Source organism: Haliotis cracherodii, unplaced genomic scaffold, assembly GCF_022045235.1.
Source record: "Haliotis cracherodii isolate W230 unplaced genomic scaffold, xgHalCrac1.p SCAF_3, whole genome shotgun sequence".
NCBI classification, from domain to species: domain Eukaryota; kingdom Metazoa; phylum Mollusca; class Gastropoda; order Lepetellida; family Haliotidae; genus Haliotis; species Haliotis cracherodii.
Window position 1 is genome coordinate 16,279,347 of NW_027266286.1, and position 26,733 is coordinate 16,306,079.

The window sequence follows — 26,733 nt, forward strand, 5'->3', positions numbered from 1 at the left end:
CAACCCAGTCCAATCATGAAGAGTTCTCACCTTCAGCTGTTCAGAAGCCATACCAGTGCCAGCAGTAACAGACACCAGTTTTCCATTTCTCCTTAATCTCTTCTCTGTTTCCTTGATAAGAACAGTTTTTCCTGTGCCAGCCTGGCCAATGATTAATTTAGTGTGTTGTGTCAATCTTTGATCACTTAAAACTATCATTTTGAACCCATGTGGGTTGCAGGTGTTGTTGTTTTGACTCGCTTGATTCCCCCCGCGACTGACATCTACTTCCACACTGGATTCGTAACTTTTTTCAAGCTTACGAAATAATTTTGGTAAGCAAGAGACATTAATCAAATTGAGATGACTTGTAGGTACACATGATTATACCAGACAACAATCCGCCATGTTTGTTTGATGAAACTTTGTTTGACCAACCAGACCTCAAGAACCTGGTAATCTCCCCCAAAGCTGGATCATCCCTTGAGAAGACATCCTCAAAATCTTTGAGTAGGTGAACTAATCGTGACTGGTTGTCCTGTGGCAAATGCTTGCATGAGCGTGAATAGAGGTCCCTGAGATGCTAGACTGGTTCCCGTTCGTTCCTGCGACAGAATGATTGGAAAGCGGAACAAGTGCAGAGACACCAAGCGGAGGATCCGGGAACCAGTCTACTGAGATGCTCTGGTAGGTTTACATGTGTGTCATGACCTATTTGACCTGGTTGTTCTGTCGTCTTTGTTCCTGTCATCTCCGTCCTCCAGAGCGACTTCCCTGATATCCACCTCTGATGCTTAACTACAATTCGACCCTTCTTTACCGCAATGTGGTGGTCTGTAGTGTTATGGAAGCAAATGACTGGCTTATTTCCCGGCGAATGAAGAATTCATGGTGATATAATGTCGGCCATTTCTGGAGTTGGTTCGGAGATATAGGTTTGTAAACTTTGCACCATGTAACCTGGTTACTGAATAGGGTGGTAGTAACGTACGCCGGGGTATCATGATGTGACATACATTAACTGGTTTACCTGAATCCCTTGAAACCATGTTCACTGTTGTTCCATTTATAGTTAGGATAGCATTTTTCATGTCAATTTCTGCACGTTTTTTCAGCAAGAAGTCAAAGCCCAGGATGATCTCATCTCCTATTGGAGACACATATACTGGCATTTGGAAATGCTTGTCTTGGCCCTGCAATGTGACTGAGTTGGTGAGAAAATCTTTAATTCTCGTCCAGCAGGATGTAAGGCGACATCATGGTATATTGGTCCTTCAACCAAGGAGCTGACTTTATGAATTTGTAGGATAAAAAAATATTTCCTGGTGATTTTACAAATTATTCTCCATCTGTGCCATTATTAATTTTGCTGTGGAACGCCCGGTGCCAGGCACTGTGATCAAATCTTGAATTTCACAAGAGTTCATGTTAATTTCATCTTCTGCCATTGTTTGATACAATTTTGATGTCCTAATTTGTTTATTAACAAGAGGAAAAAGCAATCTATAGCAAAACGCGGCAAGTGAGTAATCCAAATTTAAAATTGTTGAGCAAATCTTGTGTTGTTTATATAATAATGACAAGATGAAAATTATGTTTTGCAAAATGTATCGCAAGTAGATCTATGATCCAAGCTTGAAATTGTTGAGCAAATCTTGTATATTGCAAATTTGCAATCCCAATCTTGACATAATGAATAACTCCTGTGTTGTTTTGTCACCACAGAATAATCAACATACTTCAATTATATTATACGATTAATTCACGTTGAATATACATCACCCGTCGAACCAAAAGTTGTAATATATTGATCTCACACAACTTCCACATACAACCAATCGATCGTATGCAAAGTATTAGTAAGGGTCGCGAGGTCAACGGTTTTGTTGACGCTTTCAACAGACTGTCAAAATTTGCCAAACACATTAATTCGCGTGGCACATGAATGAAAAATGTTTAAGACATACGTATAGTAACATATTGTATCAATAATTAAAATACCTGTCGTACAATAAATGAAAAATGTCTTCCAATCGTACGACAAAATTTACACTTCGCCAACGGTCAAAACAATCAAAATGGCGGTCCGTTCAAAAGCAGAAAACGTATTTTTATGGGGGTTTCGTTTAATGATTGTGTGATCGTAAGGCCCGATCCGTGTAGTATATACGGGACTGCTTAGCTCGGATCTAGATCTAAAGATTTTACACAGGAACTCGTTATTGGTCAGTAAATAATAATACATATCCCCTATATATGTAAGTCTCTACGTATATATTAGGGGGTATATATATTTTTATTTACTGACCAATAACGAGTTCCTGTGGGATTTTACCTGTTAAAATCTTCGACTGCAGAAACAGCGCTTCTCGGTTACCGATACACATGCATCGGACACCAATCCGCCATGAATAACGAATGTAAACAAACGGACAGGCTAGGCCTACATAGGGTATGTATTTGTATTTACTGACCATGAACGAATTCCTATGGGTCAAGATCGGTGAGTTAGTTGAATACACCGAAGCACTTGTTAGAGCATTTACAGACCATCGATATAAACCTGGGATACGACTGAACATGAAACAAACGGCAGTTAGACTAGTAAGCACATACACCTTGACAAAAATGGCGGGACGTTCCAGGAACCATTACAAACAATGTTTAACAATATAATAAATCAACCTACAGTTATGAAATGTACCGACCTGTTATATAAATGTTCGTCGTCGGGACAACGTTTCCATTATTTCATCGACATTCAAAAATACGTTTATATATACAGACAGACTCGGTATGACGCATCGTCTTTCGCAAGGGTTCAACTCCTTGCATGGATGTTCGCCCCCTATAATGTTCCGCTAGCCGCTGATGCATGCCCAAACAATGTACAGAGTACAGCACTAGCCTAGCTCCGCATTGACTGGCGCACCTTTCTACTATTATACGTCATCAGAATAAAGTAAACAGGCTACTCACCTGTCAACTGAAAAGTGCTCTACAATATTACTCTAAAATGCTACTTTGTTAGATATTTATATGTTACCCCGAGAAGATTCCGTGTTTAACTGGTCAAGCAAGTTGTACTTGTCATAAGAGACGACTGAAACGATGGTTGCGCGATCAGTATCGGTGACACGACTGCTAGATTGTCTCCAATCCAGGTATATTAACAGGCCTGTTTTATATAAGCCGAGAGCCGCGATGGGGTCCTACAGGCAAGACGTACGTCACGTGATGGACCACATCGCGGCTCTCGGCTATGTGTCTTATAGATAGTTGAAACATTGCGTCAACAGTCTGGATGCCAGAGACATATAATATAGCAGTGTCCTTTTTCAAACCGGTTTAATATTTGCAGTTACACGCCAGATAGGAAATTCTATATTCTACGTCTATATTAAAGCCGGAGGTAGATCCAGTGCCGCACAACCTTCGCTTTTCTGATCTTAGGAAAATGTGCGTCAGTAAAAAAATCCTCGACATCCAGCGGGTTAACAGCAAACAAGCTACACGGGTAAGGTCTATGTTTGCCCAAGGCTTAAGGGAAATGTGAGATATTCAGTAAACCCAATGGCCATCCTTGCCGTAAGAGGCGACTATAACGGGATCGGGTGGTCAGGCTCGCTGACTTGGTTGATGCATGTCATCGTATCCCCATTGCATGGATCGATGCTCATGATGTCAAGCATCGGTTGTTATACAGTCTTGTTTGTAGTCTTTGTCAATCTGAATCGTTATGCACAGGGGAGCACGGGTGGCCCAGTCGTCTAAGGCACCGCGATTCGCTGTGCAGAGTTGCGTCCCTTGGGCACTCCAGAAACCTATGATTGTGGGTTCGAATTCCGGTTCGCCCCGATTATGTTTCTAGGTTTGTCAGCACCATACCCGTTCTTGTGGGTTTCACCGAAGTGGTAAACGTCTGAGACCCGCATCACTTCGGGCTCTCCTCCCAAGTTAAGCGGACACGCCGCGATATAACTGGAATACTGTTAAAAGCGGCGTTAAACCCCACTCACTTACTCACTTTATGCATAGAACTAAAAAGATATGAAACAGACTAGGCGGTCTCACTGGTGTCTTCTGTTTCTAGTTCAGGTGGGTAAATCAGTGGAAGGGAACTGGCTATAAATAGGTGAGACCACGAGGACTCGGTGTCTATAATCGTTGGAATGGTTAAGTGAACCCCGAGGCGCGCAGCGCCGAGTGGTTAATCAACCATTACAACGATTAGACACTGGGGTCCGAGTGGTCAAACATACTTAAACCATGTCCAACATTTATGGCACCTAAAATGCTTAAAAATAATTGTTTTGTAAAAGGTATTTTGAAAGATATTCAGGAACTCTATGCCCGGCCGTGAGAACACTGTGTGAGTCGACCCTGCGTGATGCACGTGAAGTGTGTCCCCCGTGCTTTTCGCACTCGCACCTCGCCGATTTGGGTTATGGAATGCATATCCCGGGGCACTATACCATTCATTTTCGACCAGCTCGAGCACTTTTAACAACCACCTAAATATCGCTTGCCAATGTGGCCTATTATTAAGTGAGGTGAAATGGGGTTTCACGTGGCGTCCAAGATTATTGTACTTATATAGCGACGTGCATGTTCGTGTGTCTGTTTGTGTGGCTGCTCGTACTCGTCCGGACTGATGTTTATTTATAGTGCTAGCTCACTGAGATACCATGCCGCACTTTAACATGAATACCCCACTCAGACACAGTATACAGTCTCAGAGCCAACCAGTCCTCTTTTAGCCCCTTAATGCCGAGAGCCAGACAGGGTAACAACATCTTTTAACGTCTTTTGGTGTGACGCAGCCGGGGATCGAACCCCGTACCTTCCGCTCTCCGGGCGGACGCTCTACCACTAGACCACGGAGGATTCGGGGCCTGTTATGAACAAACATTGCCCTGATCAAGATGATAGTCTCTCAATGTTCGTTTCGTTGAACGAAATTGTCTCGAGTAACATATGGTATAAAAAAAGCATGAAACATATTTCGCAGTTCATAGACGGATAAACAATTAGAACTGTTATACGTAAATATTTAATTGTTAATTTCGACCCGTGAAGATCCGGGGAAGAATAGATCTTCAGCAACCCATGCTTGCCATAAAAGGCGATTATGCTTGTCGTAAGAGGCGACTAACGGGATCGGGTGGTCAGGCTCGCTGACTTGGTTGATGCATGTCAACGTATCCCAATTGCGTGGATCGATGCTCATGATGTCAATCACTAGATTGTCTGGTCCCTACTCGATTATTTACAGACCGCCGTCATATAGCTGGAATAATGCTGAGTGCGGCGTAAAACAATAATCCAACAAACCGTTACCGACAAACGTTTTTCATGAAATTGTTCTATCATCAAGATAAATGATAGAGAAAAAAAGAAGTTCGTCATTGCCAAGTGGTGTTTAACAATTCAGTTAGTTATACCACGATCATAGACAAAGGAGCCATGCTTTAATTGATGGTTATTGAACGATATCAGATACTTCAAGCTTAGGTTATATATATATATATTAAACTTCTTTGACTAGTTACCTTGTTTTGAAGAAATTCCTATTGTTATGCATAAAGAAACAGATCAGCATGAAGGGGAGCACATTTGGTGCCAATGGGTATGCCTCCTTCTTGCCTGAATGTCAAGTATATACTAGTATATAGTAGTAGTAGTAGTAGTAGTAGTAGTAGTAGTTCAAAGAGGTATTTGTAACATGAGATGTTGCGTATATACTAGACTATGTCTGTTCCCTATTTTAACGGGTGATACATCCATTTCCAGGCCAGACCAAGATGTTTTAATTAGAGATGGATTAAATCATTGATGCTTCTTTAACCAACTATCTTACTTAAAGTTTACACATTATCTAGTATCACTTTAGTTAAACATGGATGTATAAACATTCTTGTAAACTTGTAAGGCATTGATACCTCCACAGGCAAGAAACTTGACGTTTACATGTATCTGGGTCCAACTACTTCAAATAGCAGCGGCCTGTTTGTTTAAGGTGAAGGCTCTTGTCAATGTGATTATATTACTTTTGCACTCGTAGAATCCTGAGACTTGGCATTTACTGCATCTTTCCATGTTCTACTGACCCGGGTCAAGGTCACATCAAGGCTTGAGTCCTAATATTTATTTGGGTCCTTTGTTATGGTATGTGATTTGGATAGATATTTATAACAACTGATAACCAATTTGTTTTGCGTGTACTCGATATACATGCAATTGATGAACAAATTCTGAAAGCAGAAAGTGATCTTCAAACCGGCAGTGCAGATTGCTTTGTTATTGTGATGGAGGTTTTAAATCACCGATCATAGTGTGTGAGTGAGTTGGGTTTTAACGCCGCTTTTAACAGTATTCCAGTCACATCACGGCGTATCAGCTTAATGTGGGAGGAAAGCCCGAAGTGATGCAGGTCTCAGACGTTTACCTCTTCGGTGAAACCCACGAGCACGGGTATGGTGCTGACAAACCTAAAAACATAATCGGGGCGAACCGGGATTCGAACCCACAATCATAGGTTTCTGGCATGCCCAAGGGACGCAACTCTGCGCAGCGAATCGCGGCGCCTTAGACGACTGGGCCACCCGTGCCCCCCACTGATCATAAGTTCTCCCAAACTGAAAACTTTACACAATGAGACCTGAAGTTCATGTTTAACAAGTAAGCTAGAGGTAAGGTTGTGTTGTACGATTTGGGGAATCCATGACAGTTGTCTTTGTCTTCTGTCCATGCATGACGTGCACGAGCCATTTCGTGCCATTGAAACGTGTCTTTTTATAAACAGAACGGTTTGTACTGATACCACAAATGGGACATAATACCCCATGAGAGCCTTATTATATACCGACACAAAGAATGATGTAGCTGGTACATTAACACCAGAAGGAACCCACGCCTTCCATACTCCCGAAGGACATGTTTTATTCATCTAAGTAGGTAGGCATCGTTGTCCAGTGAAGTTCCCGTCATAGCTTCGTGATATAATGAGCCAGATGCTGATGCCTCCCATCATCAGTATTCCTATGACAACCCTCCAGCTTCAACTGAAGAACATGTCTGTTTTATCCAAGTAGGCCAGTTCAGTGAAGTTACCGTCACAGCTTCGTGACATAATGAGCCAGATGCTGATGCCCCCCATCACCAGTATTCCAATGACAACCCCCCAGCTTCAACAATGTGAAGCAGGTGTTATACAGGTGCTGAGACATCTGTGGTTTACCATCAGAGGCAAGTAGTCTGGCACCAGTGGTTACCATCGGAGGCAAGCAGGCTGGCACCAGTGGTTACCATCAGAGGCCAGCAGGCTGGCACCAGTGGTTACCAACAGAGGCACGTAGTCTGGCACCAGTGGTTACCATCAGAGGCAAGCAGGCTGGCACCAGTGGTTACCAACAGAGGCAAGTAGTCTGGCATCAGTGGTTACCATCAGAGGCAAGCAGGAAGGCACCAGTGGTTACCAACAGAGGCAAGTAGTTTGGCACCAGTGGTTACCATAAGAGGCAGGTAGTTTGGCACCGGTGGTTACCAACAGAGACAAGTAGTCTGGCACCGGTGGTTACCAACAGAGGCAGGTAGTTTGGCACCAGTGGTTACCAACAGAGGCAAGTAGTTTGGCACCAGTGGTTACCAACAGAGGCAAGTAGCTTGGCACCAGTGGTTACCAACAGAGGCAGGTAGTTTGGCACCAGTGGTTACAAACAGAGGCAAGTAATCTGGCACCAGTGGTTACCAACAGAGGCAAGTAGTTTGGCACCAGTGGTTACCAACAGAGGCAAGTAGTTTGGCACCAGTGGTTACCAACAGAGGCAAGTAGTTTGGCACCAGTGGTTACCAACAGAGGCAAGTAGCTTGGCACCAGTGGTTACCAACAGAGGCAAGTAGCTTGGCACCAGTGGTTACAAACAGAGACAAGTATTTTGGCACCAGTGGTTACCAACAGAGGCAAGTAGCTTGGCACCAGTGGTTACCAACAGAGGCAAGTATTTTGGCACCAGTGGCTACCAACAGAGGCAGGTAGTTTGGCACCAGTGGTTACCAACAGAGGCAAGTAATCTGGCACCAGTGGTTACCAACAGAGGCACGTAGTTTGGCACCAGTGGTTACCAACAGAGGCAAGTAATCTGGCACCAGTGGTTACCAACAGAGGCAGGTAGTTTGGCACCAGTGGTTACCAATAGAGGCAAGTAGTTTGGCACCAGTGGTTACCAACAGAGGCAGGTAGTTTGGCACCAGTGGTTACCATCAGAGGCAAGTAGCTTGGCACCAGTGGTTACCAACAGAGGCAAGTAGCTTGGCACCAGTGGTTACCAACAGAGGCAAGTATTTTGGCACCAGTGGCTACCAACAGAGGCAGGTAGTTTGGCACCAGTGGTTACCAACAGAGGCAAGTAATCTGGCACCAGTGGTTACCAACAGAGGCAGGTAGTTTGGCGCCAGTGGTTACAAATAGAGGCAAGTAGTTTGGCACCAGTGGTTACCAACAGAGGCAAGTAGTTTGGCACCAGTGGTTACCAACAGAGGCAAGTAGCTGCCCACGAGTGCTTCACTTTAGTGACAAGGAATTTGGCACCTGTGATTCATCATTAGAGGCAAGCACTTTGGCACCAGTCAGCATATTAAGCCAGCCATACACTTTATAATGGCAGACTTCACCTGAAAGAAAATATTGGTATATGTAAGGGAAATATAACAGTCTTATCTTTTGCCCTTTGCTGGCCTTGGACTGTGTATCACTTAGTTAATATTACTTAATAATGAAGAGATTTAACCATTCGGCATTTCATTTAAGGTATATATTCCGAACAAAGGATTCAGGATCAAGGATTCCAGATGAAAACGAAATAGCAATCAATTGCTCCCGTAGTGTGTGTAATTATGAAAAGGTTCGGAAGAGAGAAGGAAAGATTATGACTGGTGGGTTGTCAGCGTTACTTGCGTCAATATGGAATCTTGACTACATTAAGCGAGCACGGCGTGATATTACATTTTATTACTATTTTATATAGCAGCATTAACCAATCTCAGTGTAACTGCCAACATTATACGAGTACAACCATGTGCCCTGTCGTGCGTTTTGGTCACCTCGTTATATTCGGTGTGTGCGCGCGCTGATGCATACACCACACATACACACACCCTATTATTTCGATCCGACACTGAGAATGGTCATCTATACTGAACCGCAAAAGAAACGTCACCCCAAGTAACATTGCATGAAAAGTTGTCATGTACAAAGTTTCTAAAATTTAACATTACCTAGTCAGGAAAAATGAAATATGATGATAAAAAAACAAATGCACATGCGTTCCCCCAATTCTTGCCCTATAAAAATCCACACAGATCGGAAAACATTCATTCGTTATTGAATTGCTACCACTTGCGAAGATTGACAAGAAATCAGCGACACCAAGCCCTTGGACGATTGCAAGCTGGAAAAACCGCCCGGCAAGTATAGCCAATGCATTTCAAGTCCACGTAAGGACCATGTACAGGCCCCAGCAACGGTACCAGACCACCAACACTACAGATAACCAACCGACCACGCAGTGGAAGACCAAGGGTCACCACCCGACGTCAGGATCGTCAGATTGTGCGACAGCATCTTCAAGATCGCGTTGTTAATGCTGCGGAAACTGCTCGACAGACCATGATGACACACCAGCGACACATTAGTGCGGACACCGTGCGTCGACGATTGACGAGCAGACACCTCCACTGTCACAGGCCACACCGAGGACCCATTCTGACACCACGTCATCGCCGGGACCGTCTTTAGTGGGCAGAACAGCACCAGCTTTGGCGCCACCAGCAGTGAAGAAGAGTCCTCTTCTCAGAGGAGAGCCATTACTGTATCTCAACAGCAGATGGCAGAGAGGGGGTCTGGCGACGCCGCGGGGAACGTTATTCGGATGCTTGTGTTATTGAGAGAGACTCTTGGGGTGGTCCGATAATCATGGTATGGGGTGGAATTGGTCTTGCACAGGGAGTCGGCCCTGTGGTCTTCCAGAACATCGGTTCAGGGAGAGGTAATGGTGTCACAGCAGCTCGGTACATTGATATAGTCTTGAGACCACACGCCATACCTCATTTGGCACGTCGCCGCAACTACGAGTTTCAGCATGATAACGCCCGTGCCCACACTGCGAGAGCAACAAGAGACTTCCTCCAGTAGAATGGCATCAGAACCATGCAGTGGTCTGCCCTCAGTCCTGATTTAAATCCCATTGAGCACCTGTGGGACGAGATTCAAAGACGGCTGAATGACGTCCGACCAAGGCCGACAACTGCAGCTGAACTGCGTCAGGCGTACCTCAGAGTGTGGGCTCAAGTGCCTATGGCTTTCATCAACCGCCTCATCCATTCCATGTATCGACGTTGCACGGCAGTCATCAATGCACATGGCGGACACACGAGATACTGACTTGTGATGCCATTTTCTGAGAGACTAGTGTTGTGTTTCACTTTCAGAACATTTGACACTTTAATTTCAACCTTGATGATCAGTTTTGCCAAGTTTTATCTTTTTGATATGTCTCAAAGTATGTTTACAGTGTTTGGAAAAATAAGGTTTATCATATACTGATAGAAATAAATAAGGGATCGCATAGTGTGTTTGGTCAATGAGTCCGAATGATGTTATTTTTTTGTGGCCATTTTTCGGAAGTACATGGTCAACATCTCCGAAACGCAGACTGTCCACGTGTTTCAGTAGTTTTGCATGGCACAATGGGGTATAAAGTCTTCTACTCTAAGACCGATCTCATTGACATCAACTGCGTGAAACATGCCAAGACAGCACATGTGTTTGAAGGAGAAATGGCAGGCAATCGGGATGGTGAGGTCAGGCCAGTCACTGCGAGAAGTTGCAAGACACTTTCAGAAGTCCATCAGTGGTCTCTTACGACTGTGGAACCTCTACAGGCAGACCGGCGATGTTGTAATGAGACGTGGGCGTGAGCGACCAAAGAAAACTACAGCTCGTCAAGTTCGTCAGATTCGGCTCATTTGTTTGTGGGATCGCTTTAAACCTGTCCCAAAAGTGAATGCCGAGTCCACAGCTGTCACACATCTACGGATAAGTGGTCGCACAGTTCGTAACATGCTGCGTTCAGCGGGTCTACAAAGTCGCCGTCCCGTGGTAGGAATCAGGATGACTCAAGAACACAAACGGCGAAGGTTACAGCGGGCAAGGCAGCATGGAGCCAGACAGCTGCGTCGTTGGCGATACACCATGTTCAGCGATGAGTCTCTTTTCAATATGGACAATGCATAAAGTCGGATACGTTTGGAGACGACGTAATGAACGATACCAAGCATGCACTGTAAAACAGCATGACAGATACGGAGGTGGATCAGTGATGGTCTGGGGTGGAATCACCTATGACAACCGAACAGATTTGATTCGTGTGGATGGTCGTCTAACTGGTGTTCGTTACCGTGACGAAGTGTTACGTCCAGTGGTGCTTCCGTTCGCTAACAGAGTTGGGCGGTTGTTCGAGTTTCAGCAGGACAATGCAAGGCCACATACTGCTCGTGTTTTAGCCGATTTTTTTAGGCAGAACCAGGTCGCTGTGCTTCCATGGCCGGCTAATAGTCCAGACGTTAACCCGATAGAACATTTATCGGACGTTCTTGGTCGTCGGGTGCGAGATCGCATTAATCAACCTCGTAATCTGGACGAGATGTTTGACTGTTTAAGACACGAGTGGCATAATGTCCCAAGGGCTACAATCCGGGCATTAATTCGGAGTATGCCAAGACGTTGTCAGGCTGTTGTGAGAGCTCGTGGTGGTCACACGTCATACTGAAGAACTGAGATTGTCATTATTTACCATGTAGCTTTCATTTGATCAAGTGTTGTATTAAAATCTTATGTGTGCACCATCTATGCGATCCTTTATTTTATTCCATCAGTGTATGTCTATCCATGGTGACCTTTCTTTTGCGGTTCAGTATACAAAAAGACATATATATTTGTTTGAAGGAAATTTAGTTTATTATAACGAACAAAGTATCTACACATAAAAAAACAATGGCAAAAACGCAGTGAAAGGTTTTACGTGAAACAAAAAGATCAAGAAAAGCTCATCATCGCATTATACAATGATGATGATCTTAATAACATGCACAAGTAAAACAAGTAAAATACATATACAAGTGAGTGAGTTGGGTTTAACGCCGCTTTAAAAACAGTATTCCAGTTATATCACGGCGTGTCAGCTTAATATGGGAGGGAAACCCGAAGGATGCAGGTCTCAGACCTTTACCACCTTGGTGAAGCCCACGAGTACAACTATGGTACCTTGAAATGTCTCGGGGCGAAGCCGGATTCGAACCTACAATCATAGGTTCGTGGCGTGCGCAAGGGATGCAACTATGCACAGCGAACTGCGGGGCTAACCTAACCCCAAACCCAATCCATACCCAAAAGGAACCAGTCGCAAATCTGGGACTAACAAGAATAATGCATTTATAATATATCCATACCTATTACCTTCATCGCAATATTTAGTCAGGCGGGCATATAATCCCTTAATGATCTTGGTTGATGCATGTCATCAATCTCAATTGCGTGGATCGGTGCCCATGATTTCAGTCACTGGATAGTCTGGTTCAGACTCGATTATTTTACAGACAGCCATATAGCTGGAATATAGCTGGGTGCGGCGTTAAACAACAAACAAACAATAAAACATCCGTGATAAGGAAATAACAATGATCATGTTGGCGATTTATCGAGCACTTCCGGTAGATCGATTGTGCACTCGGTTTTATAGCCGTCTATAAAATCTATAATGCGGGTTTGACGCCTCATTCATACAGCAGCCATTAGTGTCTATGGCAGGTATGCGGGTTCTTATTCGTTCATTCTCGTAATCCAAACAACAAGAAACACAGTACCAAAAATCCCAATCAGGAGAGATCCAATGATAACGCTTGTGTAGATACAACATACAGCATTTTTCGCGAGGACTCTGGCCTCAGACCGGAGTCCCAGATCTTTGTACCTTTTGGCTTCCCATGCATATTTGTTGGCAAATGCGGCGGGTACACAGCAACACAACAGGCTCAAGTAAGATGCAATGATGATGTGTTTTATTTTACCCCATGGTTTGGGCACAAGTGACTCTTTAGGTGGAATTTTAAGATGCACACCTCTTTCCTCTATGACAACATACGGGTTAGGTTCGGCTGTTTGTACTGACGTGTCGTCTGCTTTTGAAGAAGTGTCGTCTGCTGTCTTGGCACCTTCGTCTTCCATTTTTATCTGTACATCGTCATTCCCCAGATTTGCAGACATGTCGTATACACTCTCTTAAGATGGGAAATGTTCTGGAAAAATAAAAGTATCGAATGAATTAAGTTCGGAGATACTCAAATCCATATCGCAGTATTATCTTTCAAATTTGTTATTATGGAGAAGAAAAATAGACAAAAAAACACAAAATATTCAAAATCTCCCTCGTACAAAGTGACTGAAATTGGTTAACGCTGCTATATAAATTTGAACACCTGGTATTATCACTCTTTGATATTATTTGTATACCTGGTGTCATCACTAGTTATTTACAATATAGTCGAAGTCGTACAAAGCTTATAGGAGATATTTCTTATGATTATGGTTGGTTGGTTTGTTGATTTACGCCGCACTCAGAAATATTCACGCTATAAGAACGCGGTCTGTAAATAATCGAATCTGGACCAGACAATCCAGTGATTAATATCATGAGGATCGATCCACGCAATTGGGATCGATGACATGCATCAACTATGATTTATGGAAAGGATTCTTTCGCTTTTTTTTTGCTTGGTTAAAATATTAAACGTGATGGATCACACAGTGTCGGATTAATTGAGTAGTAGGTTCCATTTGGACGCAAAAAACGCGCGGACATACTGACGCACTCTTGAGAAACCAAGAGTCACAATAGCGAAGAATAGCTACGATTCAAACCAACGTCCAACGGATCCTGCCACAGCAAAAGGACGCAACTCATCAAAGCCGAATAGTGTTACCTTGGAGTACACACCCAACCACGTTCCCGTAAACATTTGAAGTGTTGATTCCGATCATGGAAGTGTGGCTCACGCTGGGGTTCCTGTTCAGCTTGAACCTCACTTCCCAAATGTCGCACAACAAACCGGCGACACAAGCAATAACAGTTGCATGCTCAGAATTGAACGTGTTGTATACAAGTAGGAGGGTATTGTTATCACGAACAACAAATATTGTTATTTATTATTACACGATGATTTAATGTGAGCCACATAGCCATAGCATCAGTTCAGTCTTTTGGAATCTTATATTGTCTTTGACGCATCAGTGAGTGAGTAAGGTTTTACGCCGCTTTTGGACAATATTCCAACTATATCACAGCTGGGGACACCAGAAAATGGCTTCACAAGCCCATGATTGAACAACTCGGCTACCCCACCGACCCTTGAAGCATATGTTACCAAAATGATGTCCGAAGATTTGCCTAGCTTTTAGTTTGTTCAGGTGAACATTTGACATGCCTGTGCGTGTGTTTGTTACGGTGTTCGTTACGATCGCCCTTTCGCGAATACAAAGTATTATCTATTTGATTGTATTTGAACACTTTGTATCTTCACTAGTTGTTTATAATATAGTCGGAATCGTACGATGGACTCTGCTTTTAGAAGATATTTCTTTCGCTTTTATTGGCTTGCTTAACATAGCACTTGATGTAAAAACACGTGGGTTCTTGTCATCCATTTACGATTCCATTTCAAAATACACTCTTCAAAAAAAGAAACGCACAGACAGTATGTTGTTCATTGAGCGCAACCTTGTGGCCTTATGTGACATGACAATGAACAGTTTTCACTGCCTTTGGACCACGACGAAATGTGACTATCATATTTGTATCTATGATATTAAATAAAATTAGATGTACAATATATTTACTAAAAATCGACCTTGCGGTTTTTGGTGGGTTTTTTTAAGAGTGTAGTATTTTATACCTTTGGTCAAGGGAGCAAGCGCTGAATATGTTGTTGTGGAAAACGGAACTACAAACTTATTTTCCTACTGAAGAAATCAACATTTTATATTTGTTGATATTGATTTAAATCTGGTTTAGACCCGAGACGATCCTGGGTAGAATAGGTCTTTTTGGTATAACGCGGTCGGGGATCGAACCCCGGACCTTCCGCTCTCCGGGCGGACGCTCTACCATTAGACCACGGAGGCGGTACCAATCGACATAAAACCTGGGATATAGCTGAATACGGCTTAAACATGGAACAAACTTGAAATAAAACCTAGTAGGCAGATAAACTTGTGAAAGAAATAGCAGGAACTCTTACATAAAATGTTCTACAATATATACATAATACAAAAGTGCAAAGATCGATGAGCTGTATAATTTACTCAACCGGTTTCACTAATGTGATTTTCAAGAGTATATATCTATCTCAACTTACTGTTATGAAATGTACCAAGCTGTTATATGTGTTCGTCGTCGGTACAGGGCTTTCTGTTTATTTCATCTACGAGAGGTTTATTCTTATACCTACAATTACGGTATCCACGCCTAATGATGGCTTGCGCAAGGGTTCAACTCCTTGCATCGAGGTTCGCCCCCTAATGTTCTCCACGGCGTTGTATGCATGCACAAGCAATGTGGAGAGTATAGCACTATATCCGCGTTGACTCGCGAAGCTTACTGCAGTCAATTCTGACGTAACTGGGCCGCTCCCGTCTGATTCTGATGTAAACAGGCCGGTCCCGTGATTTCTGCGAAATGTTAAGTCTAATTGTTTTATAGAATCAAGACTTTTTATTGTACAGAACACCCTCGTAGGTCAGGGTACAAACTATCTCCATATGGGAATAAATATAATTATATACATTATGAACATTACACAAAAACAATCTTACATATTATTTTCATTCACAGTATATAAACATTAATATATATCATAAGGTGTCTGGCAGCGTACACTTAGTGTAGATATTGTATTGATAAGTCAAATAGTTCTATCTGTATACGTTAACCCCAGTTCCGGATTAGAATCACAAGTAGTCTCCGTCAATCTTTACTGTGTAACAAAGAGGCGACTGATCAAGTTTATTTCAGCATCGGCTCGGGGGGCATGGGGGCACGGGTGGCCCAGTCGTCTAAGGCGCCGCGATTCGCTGCGCAGAGTTGCGTCCCTTGGGAACGCCAGAAACCTATGATTGTGGGTTCGAATCCCGTTTCGCCCCGATTATGTTTCTAGGTTTGTCAGCACCATACCCGTGCTCGTGGGTTTCACCAAAGTGGTAAACGTCTGAGACCTGCATCACTTCAGGGTTTCCTCCTACATCAAGCTGACACGCCGTGATATGACTGGAATACTGTTAAAAGCGGCGTTAAACCCAACTCACTCACTCACTCAGCATCTGCCCATGGTACAGTAATTTAAGGAAGCCTATACGTAGAGGGGAATGTCCGAGTAACTCTCCATTCCTTAAAAAATAATGGAGCAGAGGCCCATTATTTTTAAGGAATGGAGAGTTACGAGGATATTCCCCTACTTAAAACTCAACCCTACTTTTACACTTTGACAAAATATTCTGTAGTTGAAAATATTTGAAAAATTCAAATGCTGCTTCAAGATAATGTCCAGTTGACAAGCAACTCTCCATTCCTGAAAAATAATGGAGCGTTCAAACAATAGAATGACGTCACAGGTGTGTTTTAAATTGCCAGATTCCTTATCAATAAATTAAATTCATGTTTAGAAGAATATTTCGAGTGAGTGAGTATGGTTTTACGCCGCTTTTAGCAATATTCCAGCAATATCACGGCGGGGGTCACCATAAATGGGCTTCACACATTGTACCCATGTCGGTAATCAAACCCGGGTTTTCGGCGTGACGAGCGAACGCTTTAACCACTAGGCTACCCGACCGCCCCGAATATTTCGAGTATTTGCTTGAGATGCATAGGTCACGTAATACAAAATACATGCAAGTTTACCAGCACGCAGAAAATGATACTCATCTTCCACAGTCTTTATGAAAATGTGTAAATCCACTAATTTTAGTGTTTGCGAGATACATCTAAACCTAGATAACGCTAGAAATAAGTCTCATATAGTGCTCTTGGAAAACGGTTGCAGTTCAAGCTTACCCACTGAGATACCATGCCGCAGTTTAACATGAATACCCCACTCAGACACAGTACACTGACTCCGTTCCGACCAGTCCCTTTTTTAGCCCCTAAACGCCGAGCGACAGACAGGGAAACAACAAGTAGCATCTTTTAACGTCTTTTGGTATGACGCTGCCGGGGTAGCCCTGTGATCCACCCTGTTGCTGTAGACCTGTGATCCACCCTGTTGCTGTAGACCTGTGATCCACCCTGTTGCTGTAGCCCTGTGATCCCAACCTGCTGCAGTAGCCCCATGATCCACCCTGTTGCAGTAGCCCTGTAATCAACCCTGTTGCAGTAGCCCCATGATCCACCCTGTTGCAGTAGCCCCATGATCCACCCTGTTGCTGTAGATCTGTGGTCCACCCTGTTGCAGTAGCCCTGTGATCCACCCTGTTGATGTAGACCTGTGATCCACCTTGTTGCGGTAGACCTGTGATCCACCCTATTGCAGTAGCCCTGTGATCCACCCTGTTGCCGTAGCCCAATGATCCACCCTGTTGCAGTAGCCCTGTGATCGACCCTGTTGCTGTAGCCCTGTGATCCACCCTGTTGCAGTAGCCCTGTGATCCACCCTGTTGCTGTATCCCTGTGATCCACCCTGCTGCAGTAGCCCTGTGACCCACCCTGTTGCAGTAGCCCCATGATCCACCCTGTTGCTGTAGACCTGTGATCCACCCTGTTGCAGTAGCCCTGTGATCCACCCTGTTGCTGTAGCCCTGTGATCCACCCTGTTGCTGTTGCCTTGTGATCCATCCTGTTGCTGTAGCCCTGTGACCCACCCTGTTGCGGTAGACCTGTGATCCACCCTGTTGCTGTAGCCCTGTGATCCACCCTGTTGCTGTTGCCTTGTGATCCACCCTGTTGCTGTAGACCTGTGACCCACCCTGTTGCGGTAGACCTGTGATCCACCCTGTTGCAGTAGCCCTGTGATCCACCCTGTTGCTGTAGCCCTGTGATCCACCCTGTTGCTGTTGCCTTGTGATCCATCCTGTTTCAGTAGCCCTGTGATCCACCCTGTTGCTGTAGCCCTGTGATCAAACCCTGTTGCCGTAGCCCAATGATCCACCCTGTTGCAGTAGCCCTGTGATCCACCCTGTTGCTATATCCTTGTGATCCACCCTGTTGCTGTAGCCCTGTGATCCACCCTGTTGCTGTTGCCCTGTGATCCACCCTGTTGCAGTAGCCCTGTGATCCACCCTGTTGCAGTAGCCGTGATCCACCCTGTTGCCATAGCCCAATGATCCACCCTGTTGCAGTAGCCCTGTGATCTACCCAGTTGCAGTATCCTTATGATCCACCCTGTTGCTGTATGCCTGTGATCCACCCTGTTGCAGTAGCCCTGTGATCCACCCTGTTGCAGTAGTCCCATGATCCACCCTGTTGCAGTAGCCCTGTGATCCACCCTGTTGCAGTAGCCCCATGATCCATCCTGTTGCTGTTGCCCTGTGATCCACCCTGTTGCTGTATGCCTGTGATCCACCCTGTTGCAGTAGTCCCATGATCCACCCTGTTGCAGTAGCCCCATGATCTACCCTGTTGCTGTTGCCCTGTGATCCACCCTGTTGCTGTAGCCCTGTGATCCACCCTGTTGCTGTATCCCTGCAATCCACCCTGTAGCTGTATCCCTGTGACCCACCCTGTTGCAGTAGTCCCATGATCCACCCTGTTGCTGTATGCCTGTGATCCACCCTGTTGCAGTAGTCCCATGATCCACCCTGTTGCAGAAGCCCCATGATCCACCCTGTTGCTGTTGCCCTGTGATCCACCCTGTTGCTGTATGCCTGTGATCCACCCTGTTGCAGTAGTCCCATGATCCACCCTGTTGCAGTAGCCCCATGATCTACCCTGTTGCTGTTGTCCTGTGATCCACCCTGTTGCTGCATGCCTGTGATCCACCCTGTTGCAGTAGCCCCATGATCCACCCTGTTGCTGTTGCCCTGTGATCCACCCTGTTGCTGTATGCCTGTGATTCACCCTGTTGCTGTTGCCCTGTGATCCACCCTGTTGCAGTATCCCTGTGATCCACCCTGTTGCTGTATCCCTGCGATCCACCCTGTTGCTGTATCCCTGTGATCCACCCTGTTGCTGTATCCCTGTGATCCACCCTGTTGCAGTAGCCCTGTGACCCGCCCTGTTGCACAAAGAGAGCATAAATAATAATCTAAGAGTGGGAGGTCAGTGGTTCAATCATCTTAAAGATGCAAAAAGAATGTACTTGTTGTTACCCTGCCTGGAGCTTGGCGTTAAGGGTGAAACAAGGACTGGTTGCCTTGCAGTCAGTATACTGAGTCCGAGTAGGGTTTCTGTAATGTTGATATGGAATAAAGACATCTGTGTTGCTTGTAACACTCGATTTATTCTGTGTTCTTTTGGTACATTGCATTGGCCTTACAACATGGCGTGGGGAGGTCGGGTAGCCTAGTGGTTAAAGCGTTCGCTCATTACGCCGAAGACCCGGGTTCGATTCCCGACATGGGTACAATGTGTGAACCCCATTTCTGGTGTCCCCCGCCATGATATTGCCGGAATATTGCTAAAAGCGGCGTAAAATCATACTCACTCTCTACAACATGGAGGCCACATGTCTCAAGAATTAAGTCATATTATGACATCATATTCCTACAGCAATAATGATGATGTATTAGGGGATCGCATATTGACCTATGACCTGCGACCTATGACATGACATTAATACTATTGTAAACACTACATCTCTCCTTATCTGCAGATAATCACTTTCTATATGCTGGTAAACATGTGACCTGTGACCTGTGACCTGCAACCTATGACATGACTAGTGACATCAATACTATTGTAAACACTATAGCATCCATGCGGTATGACATAACCCCAATATAACCCCAAAACCCAATATATTCACCGGACAAAGACTAGTAGAAATCAGCTATTTGTGCATATGATACCTAGTCCAATGTACAGTAAACTATGTTTATAACAAACACACTTATAACAAACTCACTGATATGACGATTTTTTTATTTTTTTTAATCCCGGCCATTGCTGTATCTTTGCTTATAATGAACTACGGTTATAACGAACTGAAATTAGTGGCCCCTTTGAGTTTGTTATAACCGTAGTTGTTATAACCGTAGTTCATTATAAACTGACTAGTGGGGCTTCACCAGTAGATAAATAGCTATTGGAAGCAATAGAGATAGTTACTAGTTTCATGTGACTAGTTACTAGTTTCATCATCAGACTAATTGCCTAGGGGCGTGTGCGTCCTTAAATACCTGGATAAACCGGTGAGGTTGTTAATTCCATGATGTGTAAGCCTGTCATTGGTTATTTGACGGCTAAGCAGTGTGTTGAGCTAAAAACATTCCACCCACACAGTCTCAATGATAGAATGGTTGGCTGATTATTATCCCCCCCTTTGGTCAACTTGCCGTAGTTCATTATACATGTAACCGTAGTTTACTGTAGTACTGATAGGCAGCAAAGAGTGACAAAAAAGGTGAACAATCTGTCACTAAAAGACAACAGATCACACAAATATGAATCAAAATGGTGTCTGTAAACAAGCAGCCTTGAGACTTGGGACACGAAGGTCATAACAATTGCCTTGTCCACCTCGTACAAGTGGACATGTTTCAGATTCCCACAAAACTGTGACTTGTAACTTCCAAACTCAACACAGCTCCATACCTCCACACACTACAATAAGAGGTATCGATATGATTAAAATTATACCGAGAACAAAACTAATATAAATACACATGGCAGCATTTCTAGCTAACTTCTTGGTTTCACTGAGCAGCCCCAGGTCTCTGTATCTCAGTGCTTCCCAAGCTAAGTGATTGGCGAAAGCTCCTGTCAGGAAACAGCACAAGTAGCTGCAGTATGAGACAATGATCAACTGCTTGAGGCTAGTCCAAGGATGGGGCACAAGCTCTTTTGGGTGAGCCTTCCTGACAAGGAATGGCACAGTGATTGTCGATTCTTTGCTGTGATTCTTAGATGTATTTTTACAGGCATCGTCGATAACAAAGGTGGAGTATTCTGGTCGTTGTTCCTCCTGTCCAGGGGAGGCCTCGATGTACGAGGAGACTACAGTATCCTTGTCCATTGGATCAGTAGTTGGTGGACATAGAACACATTTATCTGAAAGTAAATAGGTGAAAGTGGTGATATTTGGTTATTTTTGTTAAATACCATGTTTATCTCACTGGTGAGAGAGTTTGATTTTACGCGGCTTTTAATAGTATTCCAGTGATATTGTGGCGTGTCAGTTTTATGTGGGAGGAAAGCCTGAAGTGATGCAGGTCTCAGACGTTTACCACTTCGGTGAAACCCACGAGCACGAGTATGGTGCTGACAAACCTAGAAACATAGTCGGGGCGAACCAAATTCAAACCCACAATCATAGGTTTCTGGCATGCCCAAGGGATGCAACTCTGCACAGCAAATCGCGGTGCCTTAGACGACTGGGCCACTCATGCCCCCTTGTCTTACTGGTTATTTAAAAATCAAGAGCAGGGCATTAATTATAATGTATTTTCTACCTTGGGCCTCTTCCACAAAGCTATCTTCTTGCTACAACTGTTGTTTGGCAAGGGTCTTGTCACATTTATTTAATTTGACTGAAAAAACATATTTTTGGTATTGTAGTGGTATTACCTCTGCCAACAATGGTACAATTAAACATGCTCTAATGACAGTTTACTGTAAGTAAATGAGTGAGTGGGTATGGTTTTACGCTGCTTTTAGCAATATTCCAGCAATATCACGGCGGGGGACACCAGAAATAGGCTTCACACATTGTACCCATGTCAGGAATCAAACCGGGGTCTTCGGCGTGACAAGCGAACGCTTTAACCACTAGGCTACCCGACCGCCCCGTGAGTAAATGATCAAATGCGATTAGCAATAAATAATACATTGTTCATATCCTCAAGCTAAAATTTTAGGTTTTGCTTGTGTGATTCTTAGGGCTGCAATGAATACACTATGCGGCGAATATGATTCGTATTACGAATATGGGATATTAAAAATTATTTGACATCGTTTGTTCATTATTAATATATTATACATTTATATACTGATCTTATCTAGGTACTAGTATCTGCTCAAATGCAACAATGACCAGTGACCACAATACCTTTTAAATTAAATATCATAAGTGTGTTGTTTTGGAAGAAATCTATGTATATAATAGGGTGCAGGCTAAAACAGCACCTCAGCAAAACGTCACTGATTTCTCTGGCGAAAACAGCACCGCATTTGGCGAAAACTGCTATGTGACGGGCGAAAACGGCACCTCTATTTTTAATAATGATAAGATTTTTGTAGTAATATATATGGTTTATTTAAATGGTATTTGATGTATTTACATGTTATTGGATGAATATGATATGTGATGTATTTACATGGACAGGTAAGAAATCTGAAGGTAAGAAGGTATGAATAAAAGTTAAAATACAATATTCGTTCTAAGAATTTATACAATAGCATTATGTAGTTTATTTTATTATAATTTGTACCTTGAAGTCCAATGTCCTCGGCTCTTTGGGGCGCAACAGTTCCCGGGTTCAGTTCGCCATGCGAATGAGGGTTGAGTGGTTTTGGCGTCCACCAGCCTGGTCAGGGTCGACGATAGAGTCTCTGTTGAGCATTTTCAACGATACTGGCGCCCGATTTGTATATGTTTTAAACAGCTCGTTCCTTTACCTTAAACATAATAGTTCAATTACTCTGCTGTAACAATAAACTATTCAACATGTAATTGACAGCTAATTGTAAATTACCAAGAACAACAAGAGTTTGCCACCAACGTGGCTATATCCCCCGCCCCTGTTGCAGAATTTATGACATAATTAAATCTAAACAAACCCTAACCTTTTTTAACCGAGGTGGAACTTGACATGGAAATTGTAAAAAAAAGATGAGTTTGGAACCTAAGTTCATGTTGTTGCCATGGAAACGTAAAAAATAAATATTACTAAAATTTCTCAATAGCAAAAGGCACCAGTTCAGCATGTACCTGACAGACCTGCAAAGTTTGATGGAAAAATATTGAACGGTTTATGAGTTATGCTCTGGAAACGAACCCTACCCTCACAGAACCTAAGTCCATCTTGTTGCCATGGAAACGTAAAAAATAAATATTACTAAAATTTCTCAATAGCAAAAGGCACCAGTTCAGCATGTACCTGACAGACCTGCAAAGTTTGATGGAAAAATATTGAACGGTTTATGAGTTATGCTCTGGAAACGAACCCTACCCTCACAGAACCTAAGTCCATCTTGTTGCCATGGAAACGTAAAAAATAAAAATTTCCAAAATTTCTCAATAGCAAAAGGCACCAGTTCAGCATATATCTGACAGACCTGCAAAGTTTGATGAAAAAATATTGAATGGTTTATGAGTTATGCTCTGGAAACGAAACGTGACGGACGGACGGAGCCCGTTTCTATATCCCCCGCCAACTTCGTTGGGCGGGGGATAATTACACCAATTAGTTATAACAACAATATTAATACCTCAACTCGGACTTGAATTGCTGTCAACACTGTCCTGGTACCTGGATTGGTACTCTCATTTCTTTTGCATCTTCTGACTGGAAACTGACATCAAAGTTACCGATCACCTCTTTAATGATGTGATCTACGCATCTAAAACAGCGGAAAGGGAAGTCTTCTGTTCGGCAATTTCTCTTTTACGGGGCCACAGAAAGTCTGGTTCCACATACACGATGAGTCCAATGGTCACAGTTATCACAGGATACAGCATGTTGATTTTTTGTGACATTCTTCTCGCATGCAACACATCAAAAGGACATTATGAATAATTGTGATCTGACTGGACCATGTTTGGTCACTTAAATAACAGTTTCAGCTTAAATTGAGTAAAAGTACTTAAAACTTCAAAGCATATAGTGTTTTCACAATAAGTTAACTGTGCCTACCAATCAGAGTCGGCCAGTAAATTGGAGAAGGGGGCTAATTTCTTACTTGTTTTATGTAAGTTTATTATCATTTTTTTGACCAAGGTGTAAAAAAATAAGGTGCCGTTTTCGCCAGGCATTGGTAGCCATTTTCGCTTGAGTCGAGGTTCCGTTTTCGCCAATCGGTGCCGTTTTCGCCCAGCGCCGTTTTGCTTAAGTGCTATAATCCATATCATATGTTCTTGAGGATATTTTTAGGTACAGGGTATGTAAATGCTCTTGATTGCATATTCATTAATATTCAATTCTTGTGGCCACGAATAACGAATTCAATTCATGAATGGATACGGTTCGATTCACTAAATACGTAAGTGAATCGTATCAGTCCAAGTGAAGAATCGTGCAGATGACCCATTCTGGCATTGCTTAGCCTTATCTGCCTCTGGTTATGCTGCACAAGCTTTTCAACAGAACCTAAATATAAATTGTATAATAATAAATAAGTACAGTTTCAGCTTGACATTGAATTAATTTTAGTAAAGGTACTTATAACTTCAAAACATCTTCACAATAAGTTGAGTCGGAGTCGGCGAGTAAATTGGAGTAGAGGCTTATTTCTAATGAAAACTTGTTTTAACATTTCACAATTATTTGTGTTTGCAATTGACCATGTGAGTTTAATTTCATTTATTTCAGTACCAAGGTGAAAAAGAATAAGGTGCCGTTTTCCCTTGAGGCAAGGTGTCGTTTTGCTGAGGTACCTTTTTAGCTACAACCCAAATGTCCAAGATTGGAGGTGGTTCCCGATTGGAGGTGGTTCGTTTCATGTCATTCATAAATACTGGCCTCCACAATATACAGGGTCTCGGTTTCAATGAAAAACAGTTGTTTAATTTTTGTCATGAAATATCATAAAAGGAGCCAGAAGACTTTCATCCTGATCCTGCATTATAAACCTATCCATTGGGATCGCTATTAAGTACGAGACTTCTTTCTATAGGCATTAAAACCTATTGTGAGGTTTTACTTTCCAGTCAGGTTAAATCTCATAAACAGGGACGTTGTTATGTCCCAGGGATTTTATATAATGTCCTGGGTATTTTATTAATATAACTTCCATTCAGATTGTAACATGTAATGAAATGTAAAATCAAATGACAAATGTTTTCTTTACATTCCCGAGGATCGAACTCGCAACCTTCATATCTGTAGCCCAGTGAGTGTACCACGAAACTACAGAGGTGTTGATAAGCCTCACTGGTTTTTAGAATGTCCTTTTCAAGATCCGTACGCCAGCAACAGATATTTTACGAGCGTTTCCTAAGGTTCATGAAAAGGAAGTTCGAAACATAAAAATGTTGTTAAATATTGTTTTAAAGGGGCACTGATCTAACGCAATTCCCCGGACTGGTTGTTGCCTTTGTTATTGTTTTTTCCCCGTGAGTACCCGGATGATACGCAACGCAACTGAGCGTGACCAGAGACTGGGCTACCGTCTGCAAGGACAGCTAAATAAACTTGGAGGCTGGAGGCAATATTTGTTTAACGCATTTTTGAACACTGATTAGTTTAACCGTGATCTATAAAGATTTCGACAAAAGGCGCATGTTAATTAATTTCTTCAGCCTAAACAAACAGACAAAAAGAACGGCGGAGCTCATCGTATGTCGTCATTTGGAAATACCCCAGATGGTTATAGTTTAATAATAAAAAAAAAGTATCCATGCAGTGAAAGCATTTTCGGATTTCGGATTGCGTCGATAATACGATTACTACTCACTTGTTGTCATCCACGTTTTCTGGTATAACCCTACACTTGTGTATTTGTCGTCATTCACTTGATGTGTAGTTAATGAATTTATTACAGGTACAATTAGTGGTAGCACCACTTAGATAACCTGACAAATGTTCCCATTTGGCATTTATTGTGTCTGGCGTAATTATTCAATCTAAATCCAGGTTTGAAGTGAGGTGAAATGTGTGTTATGTAATATGCACGTGGCAGCCCAGCAAGAGGTGAATGATCAGTTCATTTACTTTTTTTGTAAATCAACGGATCGTTCCTAGTCATCAAAGGATTAACAGAAAATACGTTGATTGGTTAATCACTGTTATCTTGCACAGTGGATATGTCAAAAGGGAGTGTTTACATGTCTAGGTTTACTAAAACAAAGGGAATACACTCATATCATGGTGTGAAGTGTCGATGTAAAAACAACATACTTTCTTTAAAGGGTTAACTAATTATACGTCGATTGATTGCTCATTGTTATCTATCACTCAATGGATTTTTTAGGAACCGTGGACGTTATGAAATTAGTTGTCACGTGGACTTTCTCAGCCGACCCTTGAGACTTGACACCTATGTGAAACACCTGAAACAATCTAAATGATCAGTTGAGAAAGGAACACGGGTTATAATATCCCGAAATGATATATATCTTTAAAAATATTTGATTGTTACAGAGACACGTGACATCGAATAAGTTTCTTTGTACAGCTGCAGACGAGTGGGATATTGTTCCTTTGTGTGGATATTCACGGATACATTACTCGAACAAGGAAGCTGCCCAAAATTTATACACATAAATTTGGTAGGTTGTAATTATGGTATTTGCATTTTGATTTCCTTCATTCGCTGTAGCATTGAACCGATTCGT